Below are 15,397 nucleotides of genomic sequence, written 5' to 3'. Positions count from 1 at the left end.
GTGCAAAAAGACTTATTTTGTACTCTCTCTCTCTCTCTCTCTCTCTCTCTCTCTCTCTCAAACACATCTGAAAACGTTTTAACTATGGAGATAATGGAATGCTAAAATATCAAATTTCTTTACAAGGAACATTGATATATTCTGATTACAAATGATGCAAGGTTGAATACTTGTCTTATAACAGATCATGCAACTGGCACGTAGTAACGCCAGCCTCTAACATGTTGACCATATATTTTACCTACAAAATTAAAGAAGAAAATAGAGAGTTAAATATGCATGTGCCACCCCCACCCCCACTGTCTCTAGGTAATATACCGTCTTGCAGATGAACCCGTTAATTTGGTTAGATGATGCGGGAGTAACAATATTGATTTAATGGACTGGATTGTACTTTCTCTAACTCTAGTTTCACACACAAGAACCTAAACTAATAGGGCTTTATGATTGGTATATTTTTTCCAGAATAGCGAAACCTGAATAAAGATCCGGCTATAATGGACCAGTAAACGGAATCCTCGTAATAGTCGTTACTTCAACGCCTCGACTACTGGAATAATAAGCAAACAATTTTAAATGAAATTTCAGAATTTTCGTATGGTGCTTCCATTTAAAAAAAGTCTTGGAAAATTCAAATTCCTTATCAGACACTGTAATTTTATTGGATAGCATTAGAAGAAGCGCTGATGCTGATATTGATGACAATAAAAGCGCATAAGGACCTCACGTTTTTTGTTGTTGCTTTTAATCCAATGAATGCCGTACACATCTGTCTGAAATATCCTGTTTTCATAATACCTTAAATCACACATTATTCTACTGTGTTCTCTTCCAACAGAAAGTTATACCGTATAATGAACAAGGCCAATAGAGTTTTATTTATTATTTGTACTTGATGGGAATGCGATATAACACGGTACTACATATCTGAGAGGAAAATCTCGCCAATAGATTTAATTATGATGTAGGTGATACCGAATCTGGCATGCTTGTACTTCTGATACTAACATGAAAGATTTCCAAATGGCAATGTTTGGAACCTGATAAATAGTGGATTACCACCTGTGAAAGAAATGAGTGTCAATTACTAGCAATAAAACAAGATATGTACCAACACCTGCGTCATTAACTGTCCTGATAAGATAAATCCAATCATTTTATGACTGTTGACGATGTCCGCCGATGGCACTGACTTAGAAATCTTAACAAGGAAAGTATTTTCATAAATGGATAAAATGAACCTATACAATAAATTTTACTTCTATTTGTATAATCATATGTGCTGATCAATACAAATTCAGAATATGTCATATAAGGTCAAATTGTTTCTATTTCCAAAAATCTAATATGTTTCTAAAGAAATTGACATTAACATTTTTAATGCTTATCACTTAACATTATATATGATATTTTCACACAATTATTTTTCTTATGTGGAGAAATTGAATCATGAAAGCAAACCTTTTGAAGAAGGCATTTTAAACTTTGGACAATACAGTTTTGGACACTGAGTTCTTATTGGCCTTCATTATGATCGGTTTTACAGTTAGGCTGTTTGTTACCCTGGAACACATAAAACTTGCTCCATCATCCCCAAGTATTAATACACAGCTCACCGACTGGATCCTACCTTTCTAATCAGGTCGCAGATTGAAATGAAATACAATTTAACTGGTAACAAAACCAGACTTTGTATGGATCTATTGTGACGTCCACCACGTGCTACCTTGTAACGTCGTCAGCACTGTCCAGTAGGTACAAGTAAAGAATTCCGGTTTCCTCCAAAATAATAAGTAAAATCTTCAGGTCATGTAATAGCAGAAAATGTACTATTTAAGCGCACTGCCTTATAGTCTATCCACAATATCCACGGAATGTGGGCATGCGTGCTTAAGACCTACACAAAAAAAATCCAAAAATATCTTTCAGTGAAACAGAAGGGTCTACAAATCAGATGCAGAGATTCCGAAGTGGTGAGATACCGATGATGTCAGAATCTGATTTAATATGATAATTCATTTCCTTTAAAAAAAAAAACGAATGCTACACATACATATTTTATGTAGTATTTCATTACTTGTAAATCTTTTTGCGCGAAATGCATCTATATAGTCCACGATGATATTGTTTTGTGTAAAGGATTTAAACACTCCGTTTAAAAACTAACAACAAAATGATGAGTATTCTTTGAAAATGTTTAAATAATGGCTTATTGAAATTAAAAATTCAATATATTATGTACTTGCTTTTAAGTAGAGTCAAACTGCAAACAATAAATATCCCGACCTGCCAGCGTATAATGCACACGCAGATCACGATCTATATTCTTTGTTCTACTGATTACTCTTAACAAACTGCAAAGACCAAGATCTGGAGGCGCATGATGCGATGGCAGATCTGGGTCTCTGAAGTTTGCAGTTGGAGTCGACTTATAAGCCAGTATAGACGGTATATAGCATTATTACACGACTTCGAAGTTTGCTGTTTTCTGAATTCTTAAATGACAACTGTTGGCCTTTACTTTAACGTAAAAGCACTCCAAACTAGCGAGCTGTAAGATGCCAGCAAATCACTTGACGTCTGCTAGCCAGTTTAGCTAGTCAGAGAATTACAACATACATTAATTATCATTGATGGAATGCATTTTCGGTCTGTTCATCAGTGCACATGCCTCTTCCTTCCTTTCATTTCCTGTATTTGTGCTTTACATGAAAGTTTGAAGACTGCAAATAACGGTGGGGAAGTAAAACTGTTCTTGTCTTTGCAAGGTCACTATTTATTTAATTTTCTGTATGATATTACTCAAGGATATTTATACAAGCAATTAACCATAAAGAACTGAAAAATCCATCTGTGAAGTGTCGAATTTTGAATTACAGAAAATTTTAAAGTTGAATGCATTGAGCAATTAAAGTCTTATCGCAGTTAAGCCAGAAAAGTCTTTGTGAAGGGTCACTTCGACCTTTCTTTGTTAGACTCCCCCATGTCAGTGTAAACTTCAAAGGAACAGCATTCCGACCCAGTGAAACTGACCGGAGTATCTTAACACGGTCCTTAGAAAGTAAACATTTGAGCTACCAACCCTAACCGCTTGGTAGGAACCTATGTCCACTTAACATATTTTCAAAGGGAAATTGTCACGCACTGTCGCACACATCTTGTGAGTTGCCTAAACCTGATGAAAGAAATTATTTCTTTGGGAAAGATTAGTGACCACCGCCTACGATTGGGTAGAATAAATTAGGACGTACACTTTAGAGCAATCTGACTTTAAAGTGACGAAATTAGTCGAAATTATTTAGTCTGAAAATTTCCTAGAAGAGGAAACTTAGTCTCGACTTCGTGGAAAGCATACAAGTGATTAGTGCTTTCCTTGTGAAACAAGGAAGGGACCAGGTGGTCGTCGTGTAAAAAGAAAGTCATGTTTACTGCTAGGACGCACAAGCCCTGAAAGAAACAGCGACAAGGAACATCTTTCTGAGAGGAAAACGAGACAGTCCGAAGACAGGATTACGGGGAAAAGAGAGAAAGAAGGACGAGGTCAGAATAAAGGACCAGGAAGTCCATGAAGGGGCAGAACAGAGTTTAGGAAGAATGAACCAGGAGACGTTTATATACGGTCAAAATGAATGAAAGTGATGCTATCGATCGTGGACATTGCGCTCTTTTCACCTCTCGTTATGATGATCTAATAAAGTCAAATTGGACACACCAGTTAAATTCTACTTAGATAATCTAACTTGAAGTGGAATTGCCGTTTTAATTTGTTCTGATTAAATTTGTTATTTTCTTGTCAAAACGGGACTCGTATTGTATATTTCTTTCCAGTATTCTCGCTCAGTTCTCTATAAACCCAATTAACCACCCCTCTTTCTGAGAGGGTGACGTTACACCATCTTTTGGACTTTTCTGTTGATTTGTTTTTTTTCTTTCAAAATCACCGGGTGCTATCATTAGATAAGAATAAGAGAATATTAGTAAATTGAAAGTCCTATAATAAAATTAAACGATTACTTAGTTTTGATTTCAGTTGTTATAAGAATAAACTAACAAGAGAAAATTGATATTCATCGAGGTCTGTTATCAAGGCTACACATGTATGCAATATCGTTGTGCAACAACCAAAGTAAAAGAAACGCTCCGTATCAGTGACTCGCGGAATTAGAATCAACAAAAGCTATCAACCAAACATTTTCCACTACAGTTTCTATTTACCACTAAATGTCCGTTTATTTTGAAACTGACAGATAAATAGATGATGCGACTTAAAAATATACAATCTTCAGTTATTGTTTCCTGTTTCTCATGGTACATTTCTTGCATCACAGTGATGTCTCTCATATTTAATGGTACATCCTTTACATCTCTGGCGCAGTTTTCCCTTAATTATGTTGATAAATTATTATAACTATTGTTCGAGTCCTATATGATAAACCGATGTACCTTTCGGGGGTAATGTATTGAAAAAGTCAATCTCCAGGCTGATTGTGTTATGCATATCACGTGTAACCTGTCTCCAGGCTGACTGTAGTATGCATATCATGTGTAACCTGTCTCCTGGCTGACTGTAGTATGCATATCACCTGTAACCTGTCTCCTGGCTGACTGGGTTATGCATATCACGTGTAACCTGTCTCCAGGCTGACTGTAGTAAGCATATCATGTGTAACCTGTCTCCTGGCTGACTGTAGTATGCATACCACGTGTAACCTGTCTCCTGGCTGACTGGGTTATGCATATCACGTGTAACCTGTCTCCTGGCTGACTGGGTTATGCATATCACGTGTAACCTGTCTCCAGGCTGACTGTAGTATGCATATCATGTGTAACCTGTCTCCTGGCTGACTGGGTTATGCATATCACGTGTAACCTGTCTCCTGGCTGACTGAGTTATAAATGTCATATGTAACCATGATTATGTCAGTTGATTTCTATCTACAGGTGTCATTGTACTAAAGGAAAAATTAGTAGAATTCATTAAGGAGTATACGTTTGATAAATAGAAACTTGATATCAAAATCTGTTTTAACGTCTTTGGGACAATGTACTCACTTTATTGTTTATTTTTTTTTGATTTTTTTTCCTCATCAAGGCTGTAACTGGAATACAATTTTAATTCTAAATTGTTTCAGGCGGATTGAAACAATTTCCGTCACTTCATGTCATTATTTTTGCAATCCTGAGACAAAAAAATTAAATTTGATTACACTGACAACAAATCATGCACACTTCTTTAATATAATTATTATCTCAGCTCTGTTATGTATATTTAGTTTGTATTATGTCATTGACCGTTGTCGATAATTGAGTGTAGGATTATGGACCTACCTGACTAATGTCCTTTTCTTGCAAAAACATATTACATAGATAATTATGTCAATGATTGTAGATTCTATTTTAATATTATTATTATTTGTAGGTACACGTTTACTTGGATTTGAGTTTAGGACATTGGTTTTCCCTCGGTAATTACTGGTCTACGTAATATTTACCATGTTCTTTACTAAACTTTCGGGAATAGAACTGATCTTTATGACAACTTAGAATGTCTCGAAATTAACTTTTGACCCTTGTCCTTTTCTTCTTATTATGTTTCAAGTTTTCATATTAAGGTTGTTTATATTATACTTGCTCACTCCAATGTTAACATCTCAAGTGGAATCAGTCTTTTAGCTGTGTCCAGTTTTAATTTCAGTGGACATTTTTAAAAAAAAATTATTCATTGAAATTACAAAGAGCTCATTAATATATTCCGACTAAATCACTATTTTGGGATTATTGTGAATTCATTTAGTGACATTTTGTATTACATCATGGTGATACATCAAGGTCGTTAGTACATCAACACTATTCCACGATATTGTTTTATCAGCACATTCATAAATGGAATTCACGGAATTAATTTTTGAACTTGTGATGGAGCTTTTAAGACTATTTGGGATTTGATTCGCTATACTATACTGTAACTTCTCTTCAAATTTTAACTTTGTATTCAAGGGAAAACAATTATTAGTTGACTTTTACTAAATTTGATGGATTTTGCTCTTTTCTGTTACTTAGTTTTTGACAATGAGTCGTAACAACTGTCATTACTATTTTACAAGATGTTTAGAACTTTAAAATCGATTGTCCACACATTATAATCTTTGATGAAAAAGTGTGACAATTAAAGAAACTTATATTTTTAATTAAGCAATTAAGCACAAAGAAAAATGATTAATTACACAGTCATCAGAGAAAGAGGGAAATTTACCACGTTATGCATCTGAGGCAACGTATGATTTGCATAAAACAATGTGATTGATGAAAGAAAAACTTATCCATTTTTTCAATCTCTTTTTCCGGGAAAGAACTTTAGAAGATAGACAAATATAATGCCAATAAACCTCGTCGATGGCTCTCTAATATAGATTTTCCTGATGACGGAATAAAATAATTTCACACACACACGCGTGCGCGCGCACGCACACACACACACACACAAGTACGTACATACATACATACATACATACATACATACATACATACATACATACATACATATATACAATGTTACATACATACATACAGTTTACTGATATAGACAGAATGCATTAAGAATAGATAAAATAATACCAACAGCGGTTATTGGTTAATATTGAAATAATGCAATGAAGTTTTGTTACTAAAAGAGATTTACAAACAGTGAAGTTAATAAGCATACACAATTAGTCTCCTACTGAACATACACTTTTTTTAATAATTTGTCTGGCCTGTATACAAATTTGAATTTTTTATCTAATTTTCTTGACCTTTTATCCCAGTCACGCTTACAGATTTATGTAACCATGTTTCATGGCTTTTGGTCCATTTTACAAATGACTAAATGAAGCAGCGTTAATACTTCATATTTTAAAACTGTTTTTCTGTCTAATGGCTACATAAAAAGAAGAAACGTTAGTTATTTTCTATCTAATGGCTAAATAAAAAGGAGAAACGTTAGTTATTTTCTATCTAATGGCTACATAAGAAGGAGAAACGTTAGTTATTTTCTTATTGTTGTTCATAAAGGATGAAATGTGTTTTTGTTTTAATTTTCAATTTTGCATATGCTATTGAATACGTCACGAGTTTTATTTTTACACAGGTCGTATGGAAGAAATAAAAAGATGAATGATGGTATAAAAAGGAAACTCTTTGTGAAAAGGTTTTAACAACATATCATTCGAATAGCTGAAACACTAAACTTTTGTAGAAGTCAAGACATCTGCTTGAATTGAATGATTTCTGAAGTTACTGAGTGCTTCATTACGCACACTATGAGCTTAAAACATCTTTTTATCCAATCTTAAGTAATGATTTATGTTCTCGGAATGGATTCGAACAGTCACAGATTTTCCTTCCAATATAGGATGAAGAAAAAGGACTAAAATAAAAAGACGCTGATAATTTTATGTTGGGGACATATCCTTAAATGTATATACATCTGCGGCAATGTTGACCTTAGGGAGTTTTATTTTAAGTTACTTTGTTTTTGCATCTGCAGATATGTATTTAAATTATCTGCACGTACTCGATTACGATAAGGTAAAAAAGGTGGATGTTCTTTTCCTGTAACCCCGCCCGTGAATTTGTTCCAGGCTTTATGGTGTTTTGACTTGACACACTATGGCAGTGTGAAAGTTAAGAAGTACCTTTTCAAACAAAACGTGTCTGTCAGCTCTATGCATTTATTGGGCAAAGATCTTCCGTAAAATAAATGTATTATTTTTTAATCACTGTAAATGTACTGATGGTAACTTCTGATTGACGCAAATCACTATGATAATTTAACCAACAAGTCGATGATCGATATTTTTGTAATCAATAATAAAATCGTTAACATTTTTTTCTCTGATTTGTCGCGGAGGTTTCATTACCAATGACAGATGTTATTTGCGTCCAATAGAAAGCAGCACTTAACCCTAAACAAAAAATGAAATGTTTATTGGGTTCTTTCTTCAGGCTTTTGCGAAGGATGGGAAAGCAAGTAGATATGTTTCGGTCCGTTTCCGAGAGGTCACATGCACTAAAATTACAGCTATTTATTCAATTCAAAATGCAACAATATCCAGAATATGCAAGATAAGCTACGCTGAGTTTTCAATAGTTTGTGTCCATGTTAATGCCTAGCATAAGTAACTAATAAGTAACGTGACCAATTGCATTAAATAGTTGGAAAACTGAAGGAATTAGTTACTTTGTGATATTCAAAGACAATGTAGTTTGAATACCTTTTAAAGCGTTTTGCACGTTTGTATGGTTTGCAGAGACGAGTGATAAAGTGTAGTTCGTGCCTTTGTGAGACCATAGATGATAAAAACGTTTTTTCGTTTTTTATTTTACCTCGAAAAACGCGTTCTTTTACGTTTATTTTAATTTTTTGCGTTTTTTATGTGACTTCATTCACACGAAAAAGCGAAACCGTATGCAGTGCAAGAGAGTGCGAGATGTAGTGTTTGTGCATGCAAATCTTCGCCTAAAGGAAAAGCTGGACAATATAAATTATATGGAGGAAACCATAGAGTGGTCAGATCAGTCAGATGGTGATAACGACATTGAGTGAAAAAAATTTCAATGTTATCTGGACTACGGTTTAAAACTTTTGACATTTTTTCATATTTGTATCACTGAAACTTTAAAACTGGTATGTAGCGTGTAAATAAGTAAAATATTGATTTTTATGTTGCCTAAAAACTACTGGAACGTCTTTTTTTTTCGTTTTTTATTTATTGAGAAAAAAATGCGTTTTTTTACGTTTTTTATTTTAATTTTAACGTTTTTAACATCTATGTGTGAGACATTAGCCAGGACAAATATCCGCATGCAGATAGAATCAGCAGATGATGTACGGTAAGGTAACATTCAAAAATAAAATTTTAAAAGAAATCTAAGGTATTATGATACAAGGTCAGACAATTTGAAATGGTGAAGGTCTTTAAAGAGAAGCTATATTTAGAATGCAACCAGGCAGGCTCTGCCAAGTTTCCGTCGTAAATAATTACGATTGTAACATGTAGTTGTAGTTGTAGTTGTAGGGTTTAACGCCATTTTTCAGCACAAGATATGCTATACATGGCGGCCAGTATAATTGGTGGAGGAAGAACCCTGGAAAACCCCGGGAAGAACCACCGACCCACGAGAAGCTACTGGCAGGCTTTCTCACGTACCCACGTTAGCCGAGCCTGAGACTCGAACTCACGCAGACAGAGGTGAGATGGCAGTGATCCGTAACGGTGAGCGCTTTAGACCACTCGGCCACTCGGGGCCCCACCGGTTGTAACATTCTAATGATTATAAGTTGAAGAAAACTTTATATATAAATTGTGAATAAGAAAAACTCGTCTTCAGAGGGAAAAGCACATCTTCAATTGGTGTAACCCTGGCACAGCAAAAGTTAAATTGGAAACCTTGAGGTTGAGATCATCCCGCTCTCTTGTGATACATAAGCTAATACAGTTCGCAGTGCGACAAATCGTCCAATAACTTGCATGATGACACAGATGTTCAGATAATGAGAAAGCCTGCCCATATTAATGTTGGCCAATGAGATAAGTTTATATTCCCAAACTTGTGTATAGTCCAAACGAGTTTAAATTTTTTAGGTTAACCAAAGCGCGAGGGGACACGTGAAAAATTTACACCTCGATGCCAAATCTCAAAACACAATCCCAAAATTAGGGACATGTAAAAAGTCCATAACATGAAAAAGCAAGAGTAGTGAATGGGGGCACTGTACGGACAATGGGAATTAGCATTAAAAACCACCCTGGGCAAATCTACGGACAATGGAAATTTAACATGGTGAAAAATCGTGGGCAAATCTACGGACAAGGGGAATTAACATGGTAAAAAATCGTGGGGCACTCTACGGACAAGGGAAATTTAACATGGGAATAAATCGTGGGACAATCTACGGACAAGGGGAATTTAACATGGGATTTTTTTTTTTTAAAAAAATTTTTAAAAAAAGGGGTAGGCAATGGAAAGGCTATCTCTTTTCGAGAAATATGGCTGGCCCTGAAAAGGGCCTTTGGGTTTTCTTCTTCTTCTTTTAATTTCTTCTTTTCCTCCACCAACTTCTTATTTTATCTCCAACACTCTTTCTCTTCTTTTTTTTCTCCTCCTCTTCTTTCTTCTCTTCCTCCTCTTCTTCTTTCTTCCTCTTCTCATTTTCTTCTTCTTTTTCAATTTTTTCGTTCCATCTTCTTATTCTTATCTTTTCCTCTTCATCCTCCTTCTCCTCCTTTATTTCCTTCATCACACCACTAATCTTGTCCTTTGTTTTTCTTAAGTTGTTAATTTCCATCTTTACACGATGGGGACTATAGGAATAATGGTCTTCAACCAGTCTTATTAGCATCTGTTCCATTATTCCTAAGTTGTCTAAAACGTCTTGCAAGGTTTGTATTTTGTCCATTTGGTTTGACGCCATCTTCTTTTTATTCTTTGCAGAATGGTTTGAACGACGAATACTGTGGGTTCTTATACTTAAAGCGCGTACGTGAAGGAAAACATCCCCCTAAAAACATAAAATGGATCTTACCTAGATCATGACCAAACAACGCGCGGACGTGAAGGAAAACATCCCCTACTTTTTCATTTCATATAATATAACCCAAACTATACTCTCCCCATTTGCTAAGAAACAATAAAGAAACCCATAATCTACTATTCTCACAAACATACCTTTACTCATACAAACACAAACACACAAACACTTACCCTCACATTTTTTTAAAGAAAGAGTTAGTGTTTATATTCACACTACTCTACCTACACACATTGGCAAATCGATCGTTATTTCTTTTCTAGAGTATTGGGTAGCCCTGAAAAGGGCTGTTTTGTTTGGAACTTCATGGGCACCTGGTTAATGGTGGCACCTTCCGGGCCTGGCGCCACATACGCATCTTATCCCCCAGTTACTTTTTACCTTTTGGGGGAAGAGAGCAGAGGCAGGATATGTCGCTTCAGAATCCCAATTTTCGCTCTCTGGGATTTTGAAATTTCTTCTCTCCTTTTCCTCCTCCTCTTCTTTGTTTCTTCTTTCTTCTTTATATCTTCTTTCTTCTTCTTCTTTATATCTTCTCTCCTCCTCTTCTTTGTTTCTTCTTTCCTCCTCTCTTATCCTTCCCTCCTCGACAATGGCTTCCGCGGCCAGTTCATTTAATATGCGCCTGGCATATTCCAGATGCACATGAAGCTCCAACAGTTTCTCAAGTCTCGTGTTCATTTTTTGGTGTTGATCAATCAACAAGGGTAGCTGGACTGCCGAACGAGTTTCAATTTATACTGAAAGCGCGGACGTGAAGGAAAACATCCCCTAAAAAACATAAAATTGATCTTACCTAGATCATGACCCAACAACGCGCCGACCTAAAAGAAACACTCACTCACTTTTTTATGCTACCCATCACTATTGTAAAATTTTTTATAAATCACTTCAATAGACTATCCACATAAGCAAAACAATCCAATCTAACTCCAAATATACACCTCAAAAACCCAAAAAACATTATTTTAATCTACTATCCTCACCAACTTACGTTAGCTCATACAAACACAAACACACAAACACTTACCCTCACATTTTTTTAAAGAAAGAGTTAGTGTTTATATTCACACTACTCTACCTACTCACATTGGCAAATCAATAGTTATTTCTTTTCTAGAGTATTGGGTAGCCCTGAAAAGGGCTGTTTTTTTGTTTTGCTATGGCATTCTTTTTTTAGTTTCTAAGAATGCGATGTCCTCTGAGGATAGACTTTCTGGCAATAGGTCTGCTTCTTCGGAAAGAGAAGAAGAACTCTTTGGTGTCGATACGGCAATCGACAAAGCCTCTGTCAGCTTCAGGTTGCTGCTGCTGCTGCTGTTCTTGTTGTTGCTGCTGTTTTTGAAGTCTGTACTTCTCTGTCCATTCTTCTTTTTCCCTGTTCACTTCTTCTCTGAAGAGCTCTTCTATTAGGTCTTCAGTGATTTTTAACATTCTCACATTCTCTATTTCTTCTGGCTTCGGTATCAGACTGTGTCTGACCCTATGCAAATTCACGTAGGCTTCGTTGAGCTTAGCTAGTTTGGAGCACATCTTCTTAGGAGGATGAGTCGACAATGGATGGTTAGACTGGGAACAAACCGGTTCTTAAAGTTAAAGCGCGGACGTGAAGGAAAACATCCCCCTACACGGTTTTTCGAGCCGCAACGTTCATGAGAGAGATAGTAAGAAATGAAAGAGCATCAATCCAACATTCTTATAGCTAAACAAAAGACAAAGGCATTTTTTTCTAAACACAACATTTTTTATTCAAAAATCACTTAACACTAAACAACAACATTTCTAACATTTTTAACAATAATCCAACACTATAACATCAAACAATTTTTTTTTCTAATCACAAACATTTTTTTCTTCAAATACTAACTACTTTGAACAGGGCTGACAACGTTGTGAATGAAATTGTGATTTCCACTGTTGGAAATCATTAGGCCATTGATGGACACTACGTTTCCTAGCTTGAGACAAAAGATAAGCATAATGGTCACAAAACCATCGGTCTACTTTCACATCATTTCTAGCAGAAGAACGAGGATCGAAATGAGTCACTAAATGTTCTAAGGAATAGCCCAGGCTGCGATGATGCAGAAAATAAACACAATATTGTCCACACACCAAGGAATCTGTGCCTTGTAATTTCACATTATTGAATCGGGTGGTTTGAGCATTTCTTCTCATAAAGTCAATGATATCGTCTTCCAAAGGGGGCAATCCGTACGAATCGAAATATTCCACACATCCTTCTTGAGGAAAGTAGACGGCTACCCAGTGGGTTCCTGGAAGATGACTGTCGTCCGTGTTGATCACGTAAGCTTGATGGTCTTTAGGTTTGCGATGAGGGAGTTCATCTTTAGCACAGACGACAGGATTCCAAGAAGCCGTATACGAACTGTGGTTCAAAAGGTAATAAAGTTCCCAGGTATCCATTGATTTGTGTTTTTTTTCTTCTTCACAGGTAATAATACGTCGTCAATTCGATCCTGACTTTTTGCTTGAAAATGTCTGACGAATAAACGGTTATTCGTTCTGTTTCCTCACTCTGATTCAGGAGAGTTTCGATACGATGGATCTCTTGAGTGGTTAATGGTGGACAAGAATGTTCACGCAAGTCTTTATACCACTGGTGCAACACGTCTTTGTTCGAGATGAGACTCCAAGCTTCGTCCAGATACTCGTCCAATTTTTCTTCTTGACTCAACATCAGGCATTTATCGTGTTGAATTTGACTGGGATGATCGTTTTGACATCCATAGCAATTTTTCTTAATCAATTCTGTTATTTTGTCCACCAAGTGTTTGGCAAAACAGGAGACTAAATGGGCTTCTTGTTCTGGCCATCTCGACTTCATCATGATATCTTCTTCTCCTTCCACGGTCTCCTTACATTCCATCTCCAAAGTTTCTTCACTAGGTAAAGAGGGATAACAGTCTTCCATGGCTTTCTAATAATCTAGAATGACTTCTCTCAAACTGTTGATTTCTATGGTATTATCGAATTCTGCATACAGGATGACGTTCACTGTCTCTTTCAGTGGTTCTGCAAACTGAAGTTCCACACGAATCTGGCCTGATTTTATAGGGTGGAAATGTCCCTCGTCGCTGCCTTGGTCTGGAGTGAAATCGAAAGCCCACAAAGCATAGCCTCCTGCGTAATCCTCGTACGTAATACCGTGACTGGTGTTGGTTCCTAACTGTCCGGTGGCTTCGTACAGGGACAAGTACGATCTCAAGTAATTCTTCTCTTTAAAGTCAGGTTCGAAAGGTCGGGTACACAAGGTTTTGCCATCGCGACTGACTTCGATTTTCTTCACGTTAAAGTGTTGAAAGTTGAAAGGATTTTGAGCGAAGGCTCCGTTGAAGGCTGAATTCGAGACCATACCAAGGATCAAACGTTTGGGTAGCTGTCCTTGGAACAGATGATCTTCGATCATGGAATGATGTCCAACGGGAATGGTGAACGTTTTCACTTCCACGCGTCGTATGGGATACTTGGCGGTCGTTCTGCTCAACGTTTGACTGATGTCGTTACCTACTTTGGGTAACACTTCCACGCGTCGTACGTAGAGTTTGGCCTCTTCGATTTTGCTTTTAGGAGCCTTAGCATCCTCAGCCAACAAATGGAAAGCGGTACTGCTACGATTCAGTCTCAAGCGGACATTGACTCCGTTCAGCAAATATTTCTCTTGCAACCACATGTCCAAATGCAAACGATCCATCAGTTCTAAACTCTTCTTATCTAAGATTTTGAGTTCTCTTTGCTCAAAGCCGCTATTGGTTCCATCTACAAGGTCGAACTTGCCCGCTTCGTCAGGTTCCCACAGCACACAAGCATTGAGATGGGTATCCTTGGCATCTATTCCGTACGTCAAGAGATTTTCCAGGTAGGCACGGTAAGGGTAAGTATCCATGCTGCTGCTGACCAGTTTGTTATTCAAGTACAAGTCCACTCCACTAAACAAGGAATGCATGAAATTGTTGACGGGAGCTATATTCTCAGTGTCATCTACTGCACCATCATCCTTATCTAGAACTTTGACTTTCAAGTACAAGTAACTGCTATTCAGATCGATGTAATCTTCGGGCTGTCCTTTGATTTCAAACTCGATGGGAGCTGAGGCTGTCAATGAGGAGACGGGATGAAATTCCACCCATTGAGATTCTTGCATCGTCATCATGGTGGGGGGCATGGCAAACAGATCCAGTTCCGTCTTGGAACAAGCGCAAGACTCTCGGTGCATCATTTTTTCTCTGTGTCTCAATAATCGAAAACGTCTAAGTCTCGAACGGTTCTTCTTTTCTTAGCCTTTCTCGCTTGAAGTCTGGTGAAAGGGTGTTTTCTTCGTCGTCTCTTTCTGCCTTGTCCTTGCTGAATGCCTGACTCGGTAGCGTGCAGAACATTTATAGGTGTGTCTCGTCGGCCCAAAATGTTTTTGCCCGTTTGCAGCAAGACATTTTTGCCAGCCCTCATGAAGGCTTCTTTAGGGTTTTGTTTGTCGATGATGACATTTTGGAGAAATTCTTTGCCTTGCGTCAGTGCCGCATCTTTCAAGGCGTGCAATCCGCGTGTCACCATCGGTTTCAAGACTGGGGCCACCGAACGAAAGGCCGATTTTAACATGTCTCCTAAGCCGTGTCCTCGCTGTCGTGCAACCCCTCGGTACACTGGATACATGACTTACTTACGAGTCGTGAGAAAACCGTTTTCGAAAATGGAGTTTCACCGTGACTTTTCCTTTGGTGAATGGAATATTTTGTCCTAAATCTCCTTTTATAGTAATGTTGACCGTGTCCAAATACGACTTGCTGACAGGTAAATAGTGAGGATGGA

The 15,397-nt window shown here is 37.0% G+C and overlaps 1 protein-coding gene across 1 annotated transcript in view; it reads right to left on the bottom strand.

Annotated features, from left to right (window-relative positions):
* LOC149807070 (uncharacterized) overlaps nucleotides 1-15,397 on the bottom strand; it is a 305,047-nt gene that overhangs the window by 262,134 nt on the left and 27,516 nt on the right. The gene's annotated exons all lie outside the window — the stretch shown is intronic.

Source organism: Sinohyriopsis cumingii, chromosome 1 (assembly GCF_028554795.1).
Source record: "Sinohyriopsis cumingii isolate HCF-2022 chromosome 1, ASM2855479v2, whole genome shotgun sequence".
Lineage (NCBI taxonomy): Eukaryota > Metazoa > Mollusca > Bivalvia > Unionida > Unionidae > Sinohyriopsis > Sinohyriopsis cumingii.
The sequence above is the reverse complement of the archived record's forward strand: the minus strand, read 5'-3'. Positions and strand labels throughout refer to the sequence as shown.